The following is a 21,206-nucleotide window of genomic DNA, read 5'->3' as shown; positions in this document are numbered from 1 at the left end:
TAATTTCTTTATAGGCTTTTCTGAAGTGTTGAGGGTGGAAGTGCTTTAAATTCAACACTCTTGAGTCTTGATCACTCTTTATCCTTTACTGTTTTTGATGGTTTACACCTTTATCTCCCTAACAGTTGGCACCCAACATAGAATTCACTTTCCTTCTCTCATCTGTTATCCTGCCTCATCGCCATCATCCTTTCTCATTCCGTCTCTTTCTTTCTTCACACATACACATACCTGATACCGCTGTTTTTTGCCAAGCCTTCCTTGTGCACCACTTTGGGCAACTGCAACTCTGAGAAACAAAAAGTTCACTTATTGAACGAGGCATGAGCCACCTCACTTTAAACCGCACATAAAGGATTCCTGGACTACTTGATAGCCACCAGACAGCGAAGAAGAAGATGATGCAAAGATACCTGGTTTGGCAGACAAAACGTCACTGCGTGGTAGCATGGAAGACGTTCGACGATCGTCGATGTTACAGAGTGACAAAGAACGGCCACTTCTTTTTTTCCTTTTACGATTGGGGTTTATTTTACTCTTTCGGGCTGCGAATTGGGCTTGTAAATTGTATAATGGACCTATTTATTCTTGTTGGGCTACTACTGGGCTTTTACATTTGGGCAATTAAAATAGATTCCATAATTCTTTATCGGCCTTTATTATGATTTTATCACAAAACAAAGAATCAATATACTTAGATTGCATAAATTATCTATTATTCTACATATTAAATTTGAGAATTATTAAAAATATCATTCCATTCTTACATGTCCTTCCTTTACCGGTAATTGGTCAATCTATCTACGAATTCCGTTCTGTCTTGAAAGACTTCCGATCCTCCTTGCCTTCTCGATTAGCTCTTCTGGGACTGAGGAAAGGGGAGTCTGGAAGTTAGCTCTTGTCTGATGAGGTCATCACGCTATACATACGGCTTTCTTTCTCTTGTTGCTTCAAGCATTAGATCATGGGATATGATCTAATGCTTGAAGCCATGATCTAATGCTTGAAGCAAATCTAGATCCATAACCACGTATCCTCAAATTTTAAACTTTAGGCATCCGACCGTTAGATATGCACCCGCACCCAATACTCAAACCTGCATCCGTGTAACATAGGACTGTTTCCAGAGGGTCCTTCAATCAGTGGGTAGCTTCTCAGAGTAGGGTTTCCGAGAGAGAGAGAGAGAGAGAGTATTTATGTCCGAAGCTGGTGCTTTCTAATGTTGGGAATGGTCTCATAGTCTTCTAATTTTATTTTTTTTTTGTTTACATATGTAATGATCTTCTCATATATGGAGGTTCTTTTTATACATAAACAAATCTTTAGAGGGCCATAATAGTAGTAGTGCCTCCCATAATAATGCTGTGTTTAAGCTCTCCTTGCTTTGTCATATTCCATTTCGTGGGGATATAGGAATTCCCAGATTTTTCAACGCAAAGCTTTGGATCTCCAGTAGTGTGTTATTCAAAGCTGGAAGTGATATCCTAGCTCTTTTTAACTCTTGAAGGGTGATCAAGGTGAATGATGTAATAGGCAGGAAATTTGCGTAGTGTCTCCTTTTTGACAGATTGTTTCTAAATGCAGAAACTTCCTGCTCCTAACTCCTATTTCTATTTAGGTGGTCAATGATGTCATTTCTACCCAAAACATAATTGAGTGGTTGCAGCAGTTTGCCCTGGAGCAGCTCTCAGAACGTTCAACTCATTTATACGAACTCTTAGTTGGTGGCAATCTTATAGAAAAAGTTCATCTTGTTACTTCAGTTCTGGAGATACTTACGTCAACCTTGAAGATATCTCATGAACGAAAAGTTTATCAGCCACAGTTTACCCTGTCTGTTGAGTGCTCTTTTCAGATGTACAAAGTTGTTGATGTATGCTGTGATGGAAATTATAGTCCTTGTGCAGAATTAGGACTGGAAACTATACTTATGAGCACTCCTCCAGGGGCCATATTATGCACGGTACCTCTCTCTCTGTGCGTATTTACACACCCATTGATTTGGATGCATACCCATGCATGTGTGGAAGCATGCTGGATGTGTCGTGCATTTGACTCTGTATATTGTGACTGCAAATCTGAATGGCTAATTTTGTAGTTTCAAGTTCTTTGCACACATTTTCGTCTTTCAGTGACATATATGTTGATTTATATTTAGAAAATGTAGAAAATTCAACCTTCGTTTTATCTTGCTTCTCTGCATTTTATAAGTAGTCTTTTTATCTTTCTGGTACAAACTGATACAATTATTCAGTAGTTCACTGTTTCGGTTGGTGACTTCTGTACAGATATTGATTCTTAGGTGCATCCACATGCTCATGTATGATAAAAAGCTTTCGGTAGCCAAATTAGAGGGTTTGCAATGTACATAGAGAGGGTTTTGAGCTTATTTGGCTTGATTGGCATAGTGTGCCCCAAACGTCATCTATATTATTGTAAAATAGAGAGAGTATAACTCAACTAGTGGTGCAGTATGTACTGAATTTTAATTAAAAATTTGGCAAGTGGTTGAAAACCAACTCAAACATGTGATTTGTGGAAAATAACTTCTATCAATGAGATTTATGGAATTTTCTAGCACTTGAGAGAAAAATAGCTAGTTTGGTCTCAAATTCCCACAACACATTGGCCAATACTCTCGATAATTGTTAGGCATGAGTAACCGTTTGGCCAGAGAAGACCGCGACTTAAAATTCCTGTTCCATATAAAGGTGAAATATATTAGTCCTTGATACACCTATAATTTAGTAGTTCTCTTAAGGGGTTGTGTCAATTGCAGGCTTAGATTACTGATTATTCTATTCATTTGAAGTGTGAGCTATTTTTCATCTGATTAACAGGAGGGAGATAAGCTGCTTATGTTTGTAAGGTGGGCAACTTCCACTGCTTTACAGTCTAGCTCTGCAAAAGCGCTTCAGCCCGGAGATACTTATTGCGATTCTGCAATTTTGTTGGAGACAGCAATCTGAAGATTCTTCAATATCAAAACTTTTGCGTTGGCTAACTGCGTCTGTGATATCCTTGGAAGGCTTTCTTTGAGATCTGTCGACTTGGAGCTAAATTTTGCTCCTGAAAAGTCAAACCTGGGAACACTGCAGTCTTTTCTGAAACTCGATAAGAATGGATGTGGAGAAAATAAGTGTGGCTTTGGCTATGAAGAGATGCTAGCGGCTATAGTATATTTGGCCTCCAACAGCTTCTAGGCATGGACTGCAGATTGCTTCCTTCAGTCGTATCTGCACTCTCTCTGCTCCTTCTTTCTGATCTCTTACATTTAGCAGGTTGGTTATTATTTATATGGTCACTAATCCAATCATTGTTGTCCCACTGTTTGAGGCTGAAAGTAGAGCTGGTTTTGCGAATTGAATTTGAAAACCTTTAGCTTATGGCCTAGTTTCAAGGCTCATGGTCCTAAAATTAAGCTGTAATAAGGTCTCATATGCCCATCTCAAAGCATTGCATTCCTTGGATGTGCAATCTAGATAAGTTGGGGGTGGGTAATATTTAGCTGTAGATCGCATTATTGGCATTACCATCTGTTGGAAGATTTGGAATTTTTTTATTTTAGGTATTGTGGCGACTGATTATGCAGTGAATTTTCACCAGTAGAAAACTGTTAATTAGTGTTGCATATCTGATTTTAGGAATTTTTGGTATTGTGGCGACTGATTACAAAGCTTGCGGGTACCCTTGACAAAATTTGGGCACTCATTCCTCCATCTTCTACAAACTCTTTCTCCGCCAATTTTGTGCCTTGGCTTAAATCCAACTCCATAAACTGCACGCACCACATCTCTGGAGCGCGCTGTAATACCATAATACCATCTTTCTCTTGACAATTAGGCATATTTGGACCCACGGCAACTCTATCACTTACAATCTATCAGAAACTCTTCCCGTCGAGAAAATCGCTTCCAATATTCTCGCCAAAGCCATTGAATGGGAATTTATCATCCAACCCTCAACCCCTCGCTCAAGACCCCCACCTTCAAATGCCCACATTAGCTGGTCCCGGCCACCAATTGGTTATTACAAACTGAATGTTGATGGCAATGGCAGCACAAATAATTCCGAGGCATGCGCAGGAGGTTTGATGCGTGATTGGAATGGGAATTTGATTGCGGGCTTTTCTAGCCAGCTTGGAGGCATTTCAGCCCTCACGGCAGAAGTCTGGGCCATGCACCAGAGACGTAGCTACTTGTGGGCGTATGGGGGCCACGGCTCCCGTGTTGTTTCAGGTTTTTTTTTTTTTCAAATTTTATTATTAATTTTAGTTGTTTTCTTTTATTTGTTAAGAAATTTATTTTGTATTGGGTGTTACTTAGACACTTAAATGCTTAAGAATGTGTTCGTTTTGGGTCCCAAACCTAATTTCTCTCTTTGCTCATGGTCTCTCATAAGTTTTTTTTTCAATTATTAATCTCATTTCTCTTTCTATCTCTCCTCACCGATTATCCAAAAAAAATCTCTCAAAATTTAAACCAAACAAACTATTAGATTCAACCTTTAGTACGTTTAATTGCTTGAGATGATCAAGAAAACTTTGTTTACAAATAGAACATGGCTTGTAGATATGGTCTCATTCTGATAACACTGATAACTGTTTTCTTAACAATAGAAACAGGCCTTATGAAAGATAACTTTGATGCATACAGTTTGAATAAGAAAAACAGTAGCTGATGAAACGCCGTGCGTCTGAACACACTACGCCGCACGACGCATTGATACGCCGCACGGCGTGATGCATTCAGGACAGTGGTTGTTTTATTTTCTAAAAATGATTTTTAAGCCAAAACTTAACCAAAAGGGTAAGCCTAATAGAAGAGAAAGCTCCCTCAGGGTCAAGACTGAGCTTAACCCAAGAAAACTTGGTTTTTACCCTCAATCTTGAGCTTGGATGAGGATGGATGACAATGGATGAGCGTTAGTAAGGTCGGTTGAGGAAAGAAAGGTGTGGATATGTGCAATAGATGGGTATATTGGATAGTTGGGATCTTTAAGTGAGTAAAAGGACTCACTTTTAATGGTGAAGAGAAAAATGGGGGACTTTGAGAAAGGAGAAGCCCAGAGAATGTTTTTAGAGTAAACTTTCTCAAGACTTGGAAGTGAGGAGTGGGTGTGAAAGCATGATGAGAGAGAAAGAGAGTTCAAGCCCTCTTTTCCTTAAGTGGAGGAATATATATATATAGGCAAGAGCCAATGATTTTGAATTCAAATTGTGGGGGTATTTTCTGGGCGGGCCAGAAGTGCCTTTTCAGCTTAGCCAACTTGTAACTGTGGCTCAAGTGGGCGTGGCCGACAACTAGCTGAGCCAATCAGAACTTTACCTGAAATGTCGTGCGGTTAACCTCATGTCTACATGCGGCATAATGAATTCTATTATGCCGTGCGGTGTAAAAGTGTTCCGTGCGATATTGTAGGTCCAATCCAAGATTTTTGGGCTTTTTGTTTGGGCTTTGGGGTTTTGGACTAAAGGGGTCCTTTATCCAAGTTCTAGAAGATATTGTTTACTTTATTTCATCATCGGGACGTTTCAAAGACCCTTTCCTTTGAAGTCCGGATTGGGGTGTTTACAAATGATCTTCTTTTGTTAAAGATGAATTTGTAACTAATTATTCTTAAATTTCTTGACTAAACTGTTTGTAACTAAAGAACTTATCTGTATCCATACTTAAGCTTAAATTGTGGCCGATGTGCAAATGTTGTATATTCTTAAACTTCGAAACTTGATTTGTAAGTTGAACAGGCCGGTGGGAAACTATTTTGGATATTATTTATGTTATGCGAGAATCTTTTATTGAAATGATTATTTATTTATGTTGAAAATCGAGGGCGTGACAGAATTGATGTTTTAGATTCTCCGTTTCCACTAACAAAAACAATAAAAAAAACACTTAACGCATTTTACCATCTCGTTTTCACTCATAAAAAAGTTTCAACATTTCGTTTGCACTAATAAAAATGTTTTTACCAACAAATTTTTCTCAACAACTTTTTCACTCATATACCTGACACGTGACGTCATCCGAGCATTGCAACGCACGTGGAAAGCACAGCCTACTTGTTCAACACTCCAAGCCTTGCCTATATATAGCCCACTACGTACCCTTCCAGGCAAGGGGATCTCTCTCTTTTTCTCCCAAGCATATACACTCTCTTCATTCCTCCACTTACTAACTTGTTCGTCGGAGCTTCTTCCCGGAGGTACACCCCCCTTCGATTTTCAGGTACTCAGTCCACTGTTCTATTCCTCCACCGTTCAACAAAAGGGTCAAAGGTTGTTTCAGTCCCCCACACTATTCATCGTGCAATTGATTTTTGCTAATCAGTTATGTGATCGATTCGTAATGCATTGGTATTCAAATATTTCGTGAGCAACGGGGTGTTGAATTTGGATCTTTTTTGTTAGTCCACGATCAAGAGCATTCTTTGCACCTGACCAAGTATTGTAATTATTCAAATGAAGAAGTCACCAAATTCACAGCAAGAATTGATTCCTTTTATTTGTATTTGCTTTTAATCGCACGAGGATGTAAACAAGAGACTGAGTGAATTCGCACTAAAACCTTTGTTTTTACTTTGATTATTTGGACAGTCTTCAGTTGCCACATACATATCTATCTAGTCTTTGTCATTGTCATTGTGTTAAATAGGAATTATTTGGACAGTCTTCAGTTGCCACATACATATCTATCTAGTCTTTGTCATTGTCATTGTGTTAAATAGGAACTACTACTTCGATCACCAAAGAGTACTGTTGATAAACTGACTTTATGTTTTGGGCAAAAAAATATATGATTTGCTAATGGAGATTGTGGTCAAACTCAGTAGTACTATTGTTGTTTTGTCAAGATACCATCGTTTGTGTATGGCATTAACCTGACTGAAATGAAAAAGCACTGAATTTATAGCGCAAGTTATTTGATAGTAGAAGATAATCGTCGTGCAAATGTATCTGTGCATAAGTCTCAACATAAACCAGGTTAAAATTAATAAAAGCCAATGTGCACCGTACAAGTTTGTACGTTCAATGCTTCAAATTTATTTTGACGTCTTTTTATTACATATTCTACCCGATGCTCACATAGTAGCTAATACAATCGATCATATTGTTCGGGCCATTCAGGGCATTTCGCTCCAATAGTTTAACCCCCAGCCTGACAATTGGGCTTGGGGAAGCCATGGTGGGCTGTTCTCTAGTAAAAACACTCATGCCCTTCTCAAACCGGTTACAAGGATTATATACGTCTAATAAGAGCATCCGCAATGGATTTGATATATTTGTGTATTAAAATATGTATAAGGAGTAAAATGGATTTCACAAGTGTGTGTGTGTGTTTGACATTACTAACGTAGGAGTGTGTTAGAACCTCGGAATTGAATTTGGTAAATTGTGCGTTAAAATATTTGCTGGGTAAAAAACAAAAATGAGCCCACAGGCGCATATTAGTAGTAGTGGGTGTTTATGTTTTATAGCTGGGATTTAATTTATAGAGATGGAACCCACTTATTCTTTGCTAGCATTTTTGCCAAACTTGACACACATGCTAGCATATTACAAAATTTACAACACTCTAACACACAAACTAATACAAGTATTGTGGCCCAAGAAATACATTTTTGTTTGCTAAGTATTAATACACACATTTAAAACAATAGTTACTATATCTATTGTGGATGCTCTAAGCACTCAAGTCTCAACAGTCAATATCGAGTGCTACAATACACGTGGATGAGAGATCGGGATCCTCTACGAAAATCCTCTATGTGAAAGCTAATCATTACCGGTCAAAGATATATAAAAAATAATAATACCTGAACTATTGATTGCTGAGAGAAACGGTCCGAATCCATGGAGTACGGCACAGTTGATGTCAAGAATTACGTGAAGAGTTGCCGTATGGAGGGAATAGTTAGCCGGATCGGGCTATAAACTCGAGGGGGAAAAAGGCCCATGCGCCGCTTTATGCCTGCCCATTGGGCGGCAGCGAATGGACACTTTAGGTTTGTTACTTTTTACTTTTTGGGATTTCCCAACTAACGAATATCTAATGATTGATTTTTTTATTTATTTTCCTTGGCCGTAGTACTACGAGGTTTAACATTTACCTTCCCAATACAAAAGAAGATGATGTGAGTAAAGGATCGTTTGGCAAACCTTGTACATTAAGCCAGATTTTGAATTAATTTGTTGATTTTATTTACTGACAAAATAAGTACTATATTTGCAAGGTAAGGCCCGCTAAAGTTTTGTTTGGAACTTTAGAAAATTGAGAAAAAAGAAAGAAAAGTTTAAAAAAAATTCCTTCAATTGTTTGAATTGGAGAAAAATAGGAGAGAAAATAACGAATTCAAATTTTGTAAATAGTGAAATAACAACTTAAGAAATACACTGCTTCATATAGGGACAGCAACGGAGCGGGGCATGTTCCCGACTGGAAAAGTACCACACAGCCCGACCACGCTAAACCCCGACTTTAGCTTCTTCCTTATGCAGAACTTATGGAAAAGGTTTTTTCTGCCTATATCTCAACAGGACAACTATAGTCTTAACTAAATAGACTAGAAATTGGAGAGCGCAGTTATTTTTGTAAAGCCATGGTAGTCTTCCATAAGTGCTGCAGAAGGAAGAAGCTCGAACAAAGATCCGAGTCGTCCACTGTTTAGATTAAGATCCAAACTGTCCATATCGATCGCTTGGCACCGTTGCCAATTAAGCACAAGTCCCTGAGTCCCTTCCCACCTAATTTTGACAAAGCAAAGCCTTTATTTAAAGAGATAAAGATGCCAAGTCCATCATCCAAAGTTCCAAACTTTGATGGGTAAATTTCACTAACCTGCCCTGAGATTTCTAACAAATGCAGAGACCTTTCCTGAGATTTTTGAAATGACACTGATCTTCCTTGCTTTTGAAACTATTGTTCAAATTCTCCAATTCCGTTAAATCCGCAAGAACGTGTTAGTCTTTACTACTAAATGACTAAAATGACCTCGATTATTAAATAAAATAAACAACCAAGTCTTATTATTCCAAAATTTTTTCTAATTGGAGTTTTTAATGTTAAATTACAACTAACTAAATGTATTTGATTAATTACGGATACATGTTATATTTCAATGTTTGTAAGGTTAATTCGTTTTCTTTCATGTATTTTATTTCCTTATAAGTTACTAATTTACTAATTTTGCGTGTTCCTAACTTGTCAAATACCAAAACAAAAGAAGAAAGTTTATTGGAATTTAATGTTTATATGTTAAACGATAAATTAAATTGAAGGGCATTTTAGTACATTAGTAATAAAAACTAACGGCGTTAGTGTAGATTTAACGAAATGGGAGATTCTGAACAATAGTTAATTTCAAAAGCAAAGAAGTTCAGTGTCATTTCAGAAGCCTCAGGGGAGGTCTCTGCATTTGTCAAAAAGTTCCGGAGAGGTTAGTGAAATTTAATCATTGTTGCGCCTTTGTTACTTGTGTTTTGTTTTATGATTGATAAATTACAAAATTCTCTTTGATTACATTACACTTATTTTCCGTAACATTTCACTTAATTTGTGTGGCGACTCCAAAAACTTTTGTTACTTGTGTTTTGTTTTAAAATTGATAAATTACAAAATTCTCTTTGATTACATTACACATATTTTTCGTAACATTTAGCTTAATTTTTGTGGTGACTCCAAAAACTTTTGTGATTATTATCAGGGACGGAATCAGGATTTTACTCTAGTAATTGCGAAATGCAAAGAATTGGAGGAAGGGTGCTTGGCAGTGGTGCGGAGCGGCCGATCTGGCCGTTCATCTCAGCATAGATGGCTCAGATCTAATTCGAGTACAATTGCCAAGCACCTCCGGTTGACAGTATCCCCGGGTCCGCAAAATATATACTAAAAAAATAAAAAGATGTATTGCAATATGAATAGTCATCGACCGTAACATAATAAAAATTATAGTAAATGATATTTGTCATTTACACATGGAGTACGAAAAAGACTAATATAGTTTTGGAATACTATTTTGGGTCTTGATGAGCAACCAAGATTGTATAATCTTGGTGCTCTAGTTCCCTAATTTGTAGCATTTTGATTCCCTTAGATATCTTTTGTATCTCATTTTGCATGTAAAGGTTTGTTTTGGTTGTCTCAGGTAATACGCGGTGCTAAGGCGGTTCTTAACGCCAAGGATCGTAGTCGGAAGTATCCAAGGGTTCGAGGTAGTGAGGCAATGTTCCACCAAGCCCCGTCGGGTGATTAATCTAGGCCAAAGAAGGTGTCGGGTCGCTGTCGGGCTGTCTGGGTCAAAGCAGAGCAAAATTTGAAGTTCTGCCTCCTTTGAACCGATACTGGGATTTGGCCAATACCGGTTCATACTGTCCAGAGTTGAAGTTTTCCAGCTTTTGAAGACCTATGAACCGGTACTGGGAATTGGCCAGTACCGGTTCATACTGCAGATTACAGCCACGTTTTTGCTGCTTTTTCTACTTTCTACTTTTGGAATGTTTTCCACTTTTGGTTACTTTTGGGATATTTTCTTGGGATATTTTGTGAGAGAGAGACCACCTTGTATAAATAGGGTCTCTCTCTCTCTTCTTGATCATCTTGTCACTTTCCACTTTAAGTCTTTTATTTTTCTAGAACTCCATTAATGGCTTTCAAGCTTTTCTAGCTAAATTCTTCAAGAACTCCTCAAGGTATTTGTCGTTTAATGTTTTCTCGTTTATTAATGTTGTAGCCGCGGACTAGATCCTTTATAAAATCAACTTTATTTTCATTTCTATCGGTTTAGATTCATGTCTTATTTCTATGCTTTTGTTTTGCTTTAAGTATGTGTGAGTAGTCGTTTGGCCAAGTCTTGAGATAATCTTTCCCGAGGACTTAGGTGGTTATTTGGTTTTCAAACATTCGGGCTTAAAAGCATGATTTACGGAATAGAACTTAACTTGCATTTTTGGTCCAAGCAAAGGGGTGTTAACTACTTGGTGAGGTGTTTGTCAAGCGGTCTTGGCAAGCGGCTCCCCGAGGGCTCGTGGCCTCCTATGTGTTCGATAAATTTGTCAAACAAGTTGGTTAGTCTCCGTTTAATCACATCTTTCATTAAACGTAGTCATAAAAGTTAAATTCTCCGGGCGAGAGCACGCGGTCGTGACTCTCGCCTGAGTCATTTTGAGAACCGGTAACCTCCTTTGTCAAGGGTTAGAAGATCCTTAGACTTGCCTCTTTTAAGTTAACTAAGCTTTTTCCTAGTCTTTTGCCCGGGCGATTTTCACCAATTCTAAGCAAAATCAAGTTGGCCGTCTTGAACGCCGCAGTCTACCTTTTAAACCTACAATCCAGACTAGCTATATTGCGAATTCCCTGTGGTACGATCCCGGTCTTGCCGGTTTACTATGCTACCGACGACCTAGCCCTACGCTTAGGTTTTTCTCAACCTTATTGGAAGGCGAGGTTCAGAGGTTAAGCAGGTCTCCTTTCTTCAAAAAAAAAATAGTGGATTTAAGACTACTATATAGCAAAAAATAAGGGAAAAAATCTAGTAGCGGCGAGTCTATATAAGTTGGAGATAACTTTTTTACTTTACATATAATAATTGTATTTTTTAAAATTCTTGTCGTGGCAACCGCCTCTACTAAACCCCCTACTCCATCCTTGATTATTACATTCGAAGAACAACTCTAATAATACTAATCAATTGTCGTTGTTTCTCATTAATTAATTTTCCAGTTAACACAAAGTAATTTAGTTAAACTTCCCAAATTGTAACTTGAAATGGAGCCAACTCGGTTTGTATTTGATTTGTTCAACTCGATATCGTTGAATAACATAAATTATACTACTACTACAACAATTTGTTAGCATGTAAACATTAATTAGTCAGAAAAGGTTTATGATATGACGCTTCGTACTCCAGAGTAATGCAATAAAAAAGAATCGGTCTTGCTAACTAGGGGTGAGCATGGATTACATTGGTCCGGTTTTGTGATAAACCACTAACGAAACCAACTCTTATGGATCAAAGATTTTGAGAATCAAACCAATCTACAAAATGCATAGGATCGAACCAATCCAAACCATTAGACTATGGTTTGGTTCCGGTTTTAAACCACGGTTTAATTGAATTTGAAATAATCTGATTACAAAGCATTTGAAGAAACGAAGATTCACATAGAAATTTAAAAGAAAACTTGATTTTGAACCAATGTCATGAAAGAATTATTCTATTGACAGCCAACTAAGTTGTCAATAAGCAAACAAAAAGAAAAGAAATTCCAACTCACTTTTTACACTTTTTCCTCCACTTTCACACAATTTAGCATTTTGTTTCATTAAAATCACCAAAAATTATTAAAAATGAATTCAAACTCATTTGATAGTACTAAGATGAAGAAGGTATATCACAATTGAGTCTTTTATTATCTAGCAATTTTCAAATAAAATTCAATTAAATGAAGTATAGAGAATTACGGTTCGGATCGGTTTGGAACCAAAACCGTGACCGTAAATCTGCAAATCAAACCATTTGATTCGGTTTTTACATTTTATAAACCGGGACCAAACCACACACCTAAAAAACCGAAACAAATCGATTGGTTTGGATCAGTTCAGATTGGATTCGCGGTTTGACAGATATTTTGCTCACCTCTATTACTAACCTCCGCCTAGTATCAGAAGATAATAAATATATAATGACAAATAAGTTTGGATATCAACGCACATTTCAAGGATATCAACATACTCCCTCCGTCTCATAATATTTGCCTGGTTCGCAAAACGATGACATAAAAATAATACAATTTTTGCAAGAAAAATTTAATTTTTTTTTGTACAATACACTAGATATCGATGAGTTCTTTTAATTTATAAAAAAAAAGTTTGAATTTTTTTATTGAAAAAAATGCATTATTTTTGAGTTTTCGTTTCGCAGACCGAACAAATATTTTAAAACAAAAATAGTACTTTTTTCGAATATCAATACACTTTCTATCCATTAACCTATGCTTAATGGGTGGAGGTTATTTTCCAAAATCGATCATTATCCAAAATAATAAAAAGTTGATCACGAGCGCATCTTCTTTTCCTTGCTTGGCCGTGACCGTGAGCTGATTGTGACATGGATTGAAATCAACAAACCTCATCAACTCACACTTTTTCAAGAGCCTACTATCCATAGTTTTATTGGAATGCAATACTACTAAGTCTACTATCCATTTTCCAAGAGCCTCGGAAACCGGGTTAGTGGAGATTTTTGCAATTCCCACAGACATGCCTGCTGCCAGATTAGACGAATCCGTTCCAGAACTCATTTTAAGTACTTATTCTCTTCGTCCGGATTTAATAGTTTTTAGTTCAATTATAATCGGATAAAAAATAAGTTATATCTTTAAATTAGTATTGAATTTTATATCCAATATGAATCTTATATAATAGATCTCAATTATTTCTATAAGACAATATTTTCAAAATTACATGAAACATTATAAATTACAAGATATAATCGATTGAAAAGTGGCACGAACTTCAAAAAATGAATATTAAATCCGGACGGATGGAGTATTTTTTAAGAATGTAATTTCAAACTCAAAAATAATGTGTTTACACAAATAATTTTTCTAGCAATATGGGTCTTATTTGATAGATCTTACTGAGATCTTTTGAACAGTATAAAAAAATTAAAAAATTATTTTTTATTTATATTATTTTTTAATTTAAAAATATAAAATAAGTACTTATTTTTTAAGATGGTGTCGTGGAACGAACGTGTAAACAAAGAATTTCAACCCAAGCTACACTGTACACATAACAAGGAGTAGTTAGACGGGGGATCTACAACCTACAGGCTAGCTAGCCCACACATTTCTCCATCTTTTTAGAGCAAAATAAAAAAATGCAACTTTAATCCATCTTTCTATTGAGAGAAACTTATTCACAGCACTGTCGTGAATAAATTTTTTATTGCAGCAATTAATCACGGTCGTTCAAAAGTGTTATGGACGATCCGAATTTTAATAAAAAAAATTCAGAGAAAAGTTAAACTCTTTCCCAGAAAAATTTCATTAACATCTGGACCATTCAAATTAAACATTTTTGAACGATCACGATTGACTGCGTAAACAACTACTCACGACTCCACCGTAAAAAGATTTTCTCCTTTTCTATTTTCTATGCGAGGATGAGAATAATACAAATATGGATTGTCAAAAAGATTATGAAGGATGTTTCAAATTTCACTTTTTCATTTTTCAAGTTCTACTGGTCATCATACAGCTGAAAAAGTCTACAATACACATCCCTCAAAATGATGTATCATATGCACCTATTTTATGGTTCATTTATAATATTTTAGCGTGTTTCTTAACTTTTATTCTAGAATTCATAACTTTTCAGCAGTACGATTCGTAACATTTTCATTATGATTCATAACAATTTAATGCATCTCGTAACATTTATACGATTCGTAACTTTTTAACAATACGATTCGTAACATTTTCTCTATAATTCATAACATTTTGGAGGGTGCATATGATACACTCCCAAATAAGAGGTATGTATTGTAGTCTTTCCCCATACAGCTAGGTATCTGTACATTTATTTTTCATAAAATTAGTAGAGTAACATTCAAAATGCATTCACACTATCATTAAATAAAACTAAGTCTTGAATAGTTTTAATTAACGTTTAAAATTAGTGAGATAGTTTAAATTTCTAAGGGGAAGTATTGAATAGTTGAGATATGGAGTAAGTTCTCTGGAAAATAGAGTATTGGGTCAGAGTTGACTTGAATACAAGACGTTAAAAATTATTGGTATGAGTCCTAGCAACCAATTGCCTAGAGTAATGTAACTATGAACTCTCCAATGGAACAATGGAGGTAAAATTCAAGTATTGAGTGGGAGATGCTCTTAGCTAGGAGTACTGATTTGGACATGCGTTAGAGACCCTTAAGTCTTACCCGATATTGGAGAAACTCGTGTTTTGTTTAAGGAGTCGCGCAATATTTTGATCGCATCCATTTTGGGGAATCGCTTTTCACTCTTGGGCCCATTTATACCTCTCTCATCTTAATTCCCACCTGAGAAGGATTACATCTTTCTGCGATGATAATCCTTAACCTTCTCTTCTTTTTTTTCTTTTCTTTTTTTCTAGTTGAAAAAAATACATCGTGGCATAGATGCATAAAAACGGTACTCGAGTTTGCATAGAGAAAGGGTGTGAGAATCTTGTTTGCTGGTGCCCTAAAATAGTTGGGCCTGTATAGACCTCTTTTATTGGAAAAATGACGGCTCATGACGTGTTTTGATAATTAATACCCGCAAAGGACAAACTAAGAACATTTGTTAATGCTGAAAATGTCATTGACAGATATTAATTATCAAAACAAGTCATTGGCCGTCATTTTCCCTCTTTTATTTGATTTCCAGACTTATTTCTCGATGTGTAATGGTTACTTGATCACTTGTTGATCTAACTTTCTTTCTTTTAATCATTGAGAAATTACTTTATTTGTTGTACATCATAATTTTTTTACCCAATTTTTGTGGATTATTGATTCGTCTCGACGGGAGAAGTCGGAAAAGTGAAAAATTATGACTTTTATCCAAATATTTTTGAAAATATCCAAGGTAAAGCCCAAAAAGTCAGTTTTTTGGGGTTTCTCTTGAATATTACAAAAAAATATTAGGGTAAAAGTAATAAAAAAAATTACTTTTCCGAATCTTCTCATTGAGACAAATCAATAATCCATAAAAGCTTGTTGCAAAACGAGCAAACGCGAAAAAAATTGAACGAAAACAAAACAAAACAAAAAAAAAAACCCAAAAAGCTCATTAGCGAAACTTAGCCTCAGTATCATTTTATATATGGATCATAAAAATAAAACACTTTCATGCATAATTATTGAGCTAGTGTAAGAAATTATACACAATGTTATTTTATGTTTATTCCGAAATTAAAACTAGTACTAAAATTATATAGAGAGGAGTAACACAAAACGAGGTATTGGTGCAATGCACGATTACAAATACGGTTTAAAATTGATACTAGTAATAATATTTTAAGTATAATAAATTCCCACCACCCACCAAATCTCTTTTCTTTTTTCTTTTTGATCTGCACCCACCAAATCTCAAATCTCAACCAAAAGCAAAAAATCTCTCCTTTACATACGACCCATCATGTCCCCTCTCTCGGCCCCATAACCATTTTCTTAACTCACTCTCTCTCTCTCTCTCTCTCTAGCTATATAGCCACTTTTGGCCCTCCTCTGTTTTCCACTCTTATTAGTTTCGTTTTAGCTTTGGGCGTTGATCTTCAGCCCGAACAATGACTGCCGGTGATCACCGCGGCGGAGTTCTTGGTTCTTGTGGTGGCTACAGGGGAAGTGGCAGGAGGCGGAGGCGGCGGCGGCGGCGGGCAGCTTTGTAAATAGCCACTGATCGAAGCTGATGGGAAACTTGAAACTGCAAACAAACAAAAGCTATGCAATATCTGCGCTCTCCCGAGTTTCTAGCTCGCGTCAAGGACGGGGGCAGAATTGGGAGATCGACATTATTGCATCGCGGGGAATGAGGGTAGCGGTCCGAATTTAGTAATTTACCTTATACTCTATAGCTTGGGTCTTTTTAATTCCTTGTTTAACCTTTTGGGTGCCTGACAAGTAGATTAAATTTCTTTGTTTTACTTTGTTTGTGGATTGTGGTGAGGAAATATATATGGGCTGTAAGAGATGCATATTGACAAAGTAGCTAGATTGACGGTCGGATTGACCGTGTAGTGCGGCGCGGTCCTAGATTGGAGGGTTTTTTTTGTTTCGTAAAATGCTGCTGGGCATGCATCACTTACGCCAATCCTGTAGTATTTGGCTTGTTATGAATTAAGGGATTGGCAAAAAGATTATGCTCTGTTTCTCTCTTGTGAGCCTTTCCAATTTGGTGAAAGATTTTGTTTAGTGCTTCTTGTGTACTTTAATTTAGTACTACTACTTCATTACTTCTCCTGTGCTTTTTCTGCAGTAGAGTACACACTTTTTTGGTACACAAGATGGAAGTGCAGGTATATGGTACTCCGTCACATTTGTTAGAGAATATTATTCCGTTATACCACATCATTATCTGTAAGGGGCCTCAACGCACCTACGTCGGGGTCGAAGCTGAGGTCCCACAACGCGTGGATAATGTTAGGAATATGTTTAGCCCCCATGAGAGGCTATTAAGACTTGAACTTGGGCCTTGTCCAACCATGTCCAAGTTGCTAACCACTTAACCAACCCCACCAGGGTGCAGAATACACACTTCAGCCTACAAACGAATGCCATAGAAAAAGGAGAAAAGATAAATAAAACTGGATGTGTATGCGAGCATGAAATATTTTCACATTGAGGCAATTAATCAACGTAATTGGATAAATGTTAAGGAAATACAATCCACCATGTTAGAGCATAAAGAAGTTATATGTGACCGACCTAAAAATGGGTTGCACGCGAGAGAGAATGTTAAAGAAATACAATCCCACATTATATGTGTAAGAAATGGGTTTAATATAAAGTTTTCACGTCAAAACCCATATTGCAATCAAGTAATATGAGTCGTTGAAGTCAATATCGAAACTTTCTAGTAATAATTACGGATGCGCTTGTTTCATATCAAACGCTCTTTCTTAAACTTATGCGGATCCAGTTGTTCTTCAAGTTATACTCTACAGAAAAGGAAATAGAAAACGAAATTGTACGGTTAAGAAACTAATTTTTGCACTTTCTTGTCATCCTTCTAGACCATTGTTTGTCCGAGTTCACATAAAACCACAAATTTCTCTTTATAAGTAAAAGGGTAATGATTTTCGCATTCCCCTTTTTTATGAATTCATTCCATTTCTTTTCTTCTACTGCAACAATTGTGCATAAAAATTCCACTAAAAGACATGAATTGAAGTGCATTCATCAAAAAAGAGCCTAAAAATTATTTTCATTCGGTAAAATATGGATTAAGAAGTCAGGAACAGTTTAATAATTTTATACTATGAATAAGAAGAAGAAAAAAAAGTACTTTGCAATCTTTTCTTTTGCATTTACTTTCAGTGTTGCTTTAAATATACTGTATCAATTACGAGAAAATCCTATTTCCGGAGGTGCTGTTTACAGCACTCAATTGTGATCATTAAAAATTGTTTTGAACGGTCGGAATGTTAATGAAATTTTTTGAAGAAAAGAGTTAAATTTTTCTCTAGAAATTTTTTATTAAAATCCGGACCGTCGTGACTCCGTAAACAAGTGTATTTCTCATCAATTACTACTAGTAGTTTGAGGATCTATTCTCCGTGTATCAGAAGCAGCAGTAGTACAAGTGGTTAAAGAGTGGCAGTGAGGAGTAGTTCAATCAATTTTTTGTTCAATTAAACCCGAAACAGGCAACCAATTAGGCCTGAAATTATTAGCCTTTTAAAAAGACGGCTAAGATGTGAGTGTTCAGTCATAAATTTTGACGTCCAACGATACCCTTTCTATTAGTAGTAGTAGTAGCCTATATAGTAATTATCACTGCCTTTTTGCAATCAAAACCCAGCTTTGTTGAGTGCATCTCCACTTCTTCTTCTTCTCTTTTAAAAAAAATCAACGTTCCAATTTGAAAGGTAATTATGCCTTTCGGTTCAGTTGGAAAATCGGTTAGAATACTGATTTTTACCACCATGCACCTAAACTCTTTGCAAGAAACAGGGGCGGAGCCAGAATTTTGTACCGAGGGAGCCGACTTAATAGTCATATAGGAGTATTTTTTATTGAAATATATACTTATTATATCATAAGATTTTGATTTTCCAATACATTATATTATTTTATTTATTTTTTTAGGCTGCTTCAACTGTCACGTGTTTATTTTTTACTTATGAAAGAAATTGAGAAACGAGAATGTAAAATAACAGATTTTTTATCAAATCAAACCAACATTATTAAGATTATAAGTAGCTATACACGAATAATTATCGATATTATTCAAAATCAAGTATATATAAAGGAAAATGATTTTGTCACTCCCTTTTTTGTTAATGCCACTCCCTGCAAGTGTATTTTTGCACTAAAAATACACTTGTAGGGGAGTGGCGTTAACAAAAAAGGGAGTGGCAAAATCAGCAGCCTATATAAAATAAAAATTTTAAAACTCAGAGCTCGAGGGGTTGGGCCCGAGGCCCAACATAGCTCTGCTCCCAGCGAGAAAGATCATTCTCTCACAATACATCACCTTTAATTGAAAAAAAAAATACTTATTTATTTTATTTTATGGAACACACCCTTACTCAATTCAGTGACAAGAAAAATGTTTTCCATACGAATTATGAAATGAGCCGTTACTTGCTGGAACTTTTTATTTTCATTCTCTTTTGGGAAGGCCAAACTCCCGACATGAACCAAATCATTTATCACTTAATCATGATCTCTTTTATCAACTGCTCATGAACTTCATTCAAGACACTCAAAACTAGTACATAAAAACTCATATCAAACTTATTTTTGAATCGATTCAATTAAAATTATGATCAAAAGCTACTGAAATTCATTGAAGTCACATGGGGCAAAGTCGGTTCAAAAAAAAAAAAAAAACATGGGGCAAAGTCTGCCTTGATAGAATGTTCGATCTCCCATAAAATTATCAAACCAAACCGTAGTTAAATATGTGTATATATGTTTTTATGTGTTAAATATGTGTATATATGTTTTTATGTGTTACTATATACTTACGTACGCTACTGATCGAATCAGTTTAAAACCAAAATCTATACATAAACCGAGAGCCGGCTCCATTCCTCTAATTTTCCATTTTTTTCAAAATTGAAGACAAAAAAAAAAAAGTCCCACTACTATAAACCAAACCAACTTCTCGGTTTGAATTGATTCGTGACTGGTTTCACCGGGTTTTTTCTCTAACCCATCCATAGTACTATTAGACAAGATAGTCTGACATGAGCCACAGGTTTTTTTTTTTTAAACTATCAAGATAACCATACAAATCAAGACAAATTCTTGGACAAAGCAGACTCAAAAGCGGGTGGAATACAACCCGAATGAAAAAAACTTTGCACTTTCCTACATTGGGATGCAACCCACTGAGCCGCTTTTTTGAGACATGAACCACATATATGAAATCAGAGATTTCACACAGGAGAGTTTGCAATTGTCTCGGTGAGTTGATATGTGGAATTACTCTCTTGCCCTCCTTCAAAGCAAAGACAGGAGAGTTGAAACATGAGGCTGCCTCATAATTTGGTCTCGGAGAGATTTCCCATTGCCCAACCAATTGTGCGACTTTCATACGGGCTTAGGCCTACTTGGGCAGCCCACCTTTGTTTTTTATTGAAGCCCATGTGAAATTTTCCCCTAGCCAAAAAATTTCTACCGGGCGTAAACGCAGATTCCCTATGTTTCACTTTCCACCTCAATTGATCTGGGGTTTGGCCCGATGGTCGTGTAGTGCGGCTTCCGTACTTCGGCGTGTAAAGTCCTGGATTCGACTCGTATGGATAAGCTTTCACCTTAATCGGAAAGGGAAATCTGAAAGGAAAGTGGAAATTCTTGCGTGTTGGTTCCTTTTTCAAACCAAAATGACCAACTAAACACGATTGGTTAGCCAACCTTGACTTTTGCGTATCTTTTGAAATTGCTAGTATCAATGTTATCATCCAGCTGAGAGAGAGAGAGAGAGAGAGAGAGAGAGAGTTGTCCAAGTGGTCAAGGTACTACTAGATAACAAGTTACAAACTGAGAGTTTGAACATGGAACCTAGTTGAAGGATGTAAGATATTCCTGTAATTCCAAATTCATCGAGAACTGGGCACAATCTAAAGTTACTTCAGCATTTTTTTCTTCTTTTTTGTGGGGGGCGGGGGGGTTTTTTATCTAATTCTTTTTTCAAAATTTTTTTGATTGTCATCACAAAACTAAAGATAAAAATTTAACTTTTTCAGACATTAAAAATACTCTATAACCACCTTCCAGCATAATTTTGTTTTTTACAAACGTTAAAATAAAAATGATTTGCTTCCTCATGCCCACTTAATGCTCTTCGAGCAGGCCCAATATGATTTTTGTTGTCTACGGTTTCCGATTTGGGGGCGTGTGGTAGTATGAAATTGTGTACTATCCGCATGGGGTGTCCTTAGTTGTAAGGGTTGTGTGATAGTTACTATGAAATATCCGCTGCGAATGGGCATGATTCAACGACCATTTCA

The 21,206-nt window shown here is 36.3% G+C and overlaps 1 protein-coding gene across 5 annotated transcripts in view; it reads left to right on the top strand.

The window, feature by feature from the left end:
• The window catches only part of LOC131302081 (DExH-box ATP-dependent RNA helicase DExH5, mitochondrial-like), a 116,121-nt gene that overhangs the window by 23,911 nt on the left and 71,004 nt on the right, over positions 1 to 21,206 (top strand). The gene's annotated exons all lie outside the window — the stretch shown is intronic.

Source organism: Rhododendron vialii, chromosome 9a (assembly GCF_030253575.1).
Source record: "Rhododendron vialii isolate Sample 1 chromosome 9a, ASM3025357v1".
In the NCBI taxonomy this organism is placed as follows: domain Eukaryota; kingdom Viridiplantae; phylum Streptophyta; class Magnoliopsida; order Ericales; family Ericaceae; genus Rhododendron; species Rhododendron vialii.
Note: the sequence above shows the minus strand (reverse complement) of the source record. Positions and strands in the feature narration are given on the sequence as shown.